At 36.9% G+C, this 3,885-nt stretch overlaps 1 long non-coding RNA gene across 1 annotated transcript; it reads right to left on the bottom strand.

Annotated features, from left to right (window-relative positions):
* Positions 1-347: 347 nt before the first annotated feature.
* Positions 348-3,537, bottom strand: LOC146379128 (uncharacterized). Its single transcript, XR_014801557.1, has 4 exons — positions 3,145-3,537; positions 2,825-2,961; positions 2,516-2,738; positions 348-2,424 (listed from the first exon to the last, which is right to left on the bottom strand). It is a non-coding gene; the product is annotated as an uncharacterized LOC146379128 (long non-coding RNA).
* Between the last annotated feature and the right edge of the window lie 348 nt (positions 3,538-3,885).

The following is a 3,885-nucleotide window of genomic DNA, read 5'->3' as shown; positions in this document are numbered from 1 at the left end:
GGTGACAGGGGAGGTAACATAAACTAGAAAAAATTGCATTTCCTGCGAAAATGCAGTGTGGATGCTGTAAAGCTGAAGCTGTCTGCTGAAGATAGTTGAAAATAGCTGAAGAAATCAAAGTCAGTTTTTAAAAAGTTGTTGAAATTTTAATAACTTTGCAGAACAACATCAAGTTAACAAAAATGCAATAACTTAGCAGAAATGCAATAACTTAGAAGAATCATAACAATTCAGCAGAAATGTTGTAGTTTACCAGAAGCTACAACTTAGCAGAAATGTAATAATTTAGAATAACATAACTTAGCAGAAATGATATAATTTAGTAGAAAATTAATAACTTGGCAGAAATATTACAACTTATCAGAACTGCTATAATTTTGCAGAAATGTAATTATTAGGAAAAAACTGTAAACAGATAACAGCTGAAAATGATGAAGTAACCTCAAAGTTACTTGTTTAACTGTGAAAAATGACCAGAAACATTAGAAAAGGAAGAAAACCAATTCAATTCAATTTATATAGCGCCAAATCACAACAAAAGTCGCCTTAAGGCACTTCATAGATACAGAGAAAAACCCAACAATCATATGACCCCCTATGAGCAAGCACTTTGGCGACAGTGGGAAGGAAAAACTCCCTTTTAACAGGAAGAAACCTCCAGCAGAACCAGGCTCAGGGAGGGGCGGCCATCTGCTGCGACCGGTTGGGGTGAGAGAAGGAAGACAGGAATACCAGCCAGCAGATAAACTGATGTGAAACAAAACCAAGGTAAAATTGCAGAATTTACACAGTTGGTGAAATGTAAAAATGGCAACAAAAAAACCCCAAACAAACAAACAAAAAAAACCACACAAACAACATTTAGGTAATAAATGCACAAGATGATTTGATTATAAATATGGTACCAATCTACAAAATACTGTCGAAATGAAGTCCACATTGTGATATATTTCAGGTGTGGAGAGTCACACAGCTAAACAATTGATGTGCATATTTAAAGAATCAAATAAAGAACATTGTTGTGGAATAAATTACAGTGAAAAATAATCACTGCCCTGCGTTAGAGAGTGACTTATGATGAGGTATTAATTGGCTTAACTTTACCTCTAACAGCTTTTCACATAGTGCTGTGACCAGGGTGAAATCCATCATAAAGTAACTGTAAACAGTAGAACCATTAGCATGAATGTTATGGTTCTACTCTGATCAAAACTCAAGTCAGCTGTGTGACCTGATATAAAATGATAAAGAGGAACACATATAAATGGATGTGACCTATGATTATGATTATGAACTTTTCAAAATGACTTTATATGTCTGACCCATTATCTATATATATTAGAGCAGCGGTCCCCAACCCCCGGGCCTCGGACCGGTACCGGTCCGTGAGTCGTTTGGTACCAGGCCACGAGAGTTGAGGCTCAGGTGTGAAATGTATAGTTTTCAGGGTTTTTGACGGTTTTCAGCATTATTTTGTTATCGTTTTTATCGTTTACTCGGTTTTCCTTGGTCTTTTCACGTGTGTTATGAACAAATTTTCTTTTTTTCGGTACCAGTACTAGTTTTATTTTGTTGTATTTATCCGCGACACCTTAAAGGCCGGTCCATGAAAATATTGTCGGGCATAAACCGGTCCATGGCGCAAAAAAGGTTGGGGACCGCTGTATTAGAGCAGATGTGGAAAACCACTGTTAGACCTACTCTATACTAATGTAGTTACTGACACCCCATACTAAGGCAGGATTCATACAAACACACATTATTTATTCTCTTAAACACTTCTTTTTTCACAATTTGAGATTGTGTAATTTCTATAAATAATACGTGTAATGGTTCAATAGATATAGTTATTTAAATGTCCATAATAATCACACGATCATTTCTGTACATCCTACAATTCAAGATTTAGAGCTGTGTGTCTGTATGAATTCAGCTTGCTATACTTATAGACTTAGATATATTAATCCACTATTTACCCAAACAAGTTAAATTGTTTGGGTAAATAGATTGGGTTTGTCCTACAAAATAATTATTCAACAATAAAAAAAAAAAAAAACACAAAAAACATCTGCACATTAATCCAGAGTTCAGTTTCATATGTCTGATATTGTTTGTTAAATCTGGTGACACAAACACAGTCAAAAATTCATTGCTAGCGTGACATGTGGTCCTTTTTGCCTTTGACCAATGATATGCTGGTTACTTGGAGCGGTTTAGTATTTGCTGTCACAGAGGAATGTTAACCATAAATCCAAAAGACAAAACTGAAAAAAATATGTTAATTGCAAACATGTTTTTGCTTAGTAAAAGGATTGAAATTACATGGAAACTGTCACCTTAAAGCCTCATTGTAAATATCATCACAAACAGATGTTTTCCACACAGTTAACAAAGCTCCACCACATCCGATCACTGCATATAAATCTAAAAGAAAACAAAAAAAGAATAAAAAATAAATAAAATTAACACAAGGGAAGACTTTTGACTTAATAACTAAGCTTAAAATAAGTGTTACCTTTGAATATTTGTGGGAAAAATCTGATGCTACCCCAAGAATACAAAGCCACACTGGAAACGATGACAGGCTTGCAGCCCTCTGTCTTCCTGGAGTGAGGTGCCTGATCAGTAGCAGTGAGTTGACAGAAGTCGGTGTCTGTAAGAGTGGCCAAACACTGATACTCTGTCCACTTGCATAGAGTCTAAGAAGCTGGAATGCAGGAACACTGGACGAGCTTATTCTAAAAAATACAGAAAAAGGAACATTTTATTTGTGTTAAGGCCTAAAAACTACAAATAAGTTATACAATGAACAATGTTGAAATACCTTATAGGTGCTGCAGGCCACATAACCAGAATCCAGAGCAATCTCACACTCACATGATGGTGAGGAAAGACATGAGCTCTGCAGTGACGTTTGAATGTCTCAGTTGGGACACTGAAGAACTCAGAAGACAGCAGTACCTGCACAGAGAGACAGAGTAGAAAAAGCATAGATTTGTAATCCATAATGTGAATTAAAACTCAAAAAGTGTCAACAAGTATAATCATTTGAGTGTGGAATTATTTATGCAATAAACAGGATTTAAATTAATTAATTCAATTAAAAACACTGACATTTTTTTTATCAAAGATAATGAATCATACCTCTCTCTGCTCTGAGGATCACTGAGGATCTCTGACAGGAAATACAGTTTCCTCAGTAGGAGTCATCATTGATGGTCTCAGAGGTGTGCAGTGTGGCAGCATGATGATGGTCTCCAGATCAGGCAGGAGGTCAGGTGATGGGTGTGTCATCTTCTCCATTGAAGACACACTGGTATGGCAGTTCATAAAACAGCAGTCTCTGTGTGGCATGTAGTTATCTGTGCAGTCCAGCACTGATGGATCAGGTTTGGCTCAGCAGTTCATGAAGATGGTGTTAAGATGTTGTTGTTTCAGCTGAGGATGGTGAAGTTTGAAGGTTTTCCCACAAAGGAAACAGGACTGTGTGTGCCCTGTCTGAAAAAAATACATCTACAAAACATAAAGTGCTTTTAACACCACCCACCCACCCTCCCCACCCACCCATCTCAGCCCCCAAGTGTCTATATAATGCTGGTATGGGGTGTCAGTTACTAAGTCTAATTAGTGCATCAGAAAGCGTGGGCTACACCTAAAGCCCCCGCTTTCTGATGTCTTTGTTTATTAGCAGCTTTTTCCAGCTGCTCAGAGAATTCTGACTTGGCCTTTATCCACCCAAACCCAAACCCACCCGGATAAAGGCCAAGTCAGAAAATGGATGCAGAAACTTTCCATGTACTTCTAAATCAGTTTTTATACATATTCTGTAAGCTGTAAAAATGTTTTTCTCTACATAATGTATAATTATAGACATCTCTGGTAGCC

The sequence above is a fragment of the Perissodus microlepis genome, chromosome 10 (assembly GCF_051167445.1).
Source record: "Perissodus microlepis isolate ML-2025 ecotype Zambia chromosome 10, ASM5116744v1, whole genome shotgun sequence".
Taxonomy (NCBI): Eukaryota; Metazoa; Chordata; class Actinopteri; order Cichliformes; family Cichlidae; genus Perissodus; species Perissodus microlepis.
This window is presented reverse-complemented; position numbering and strand designations above follow the sequence as displayed.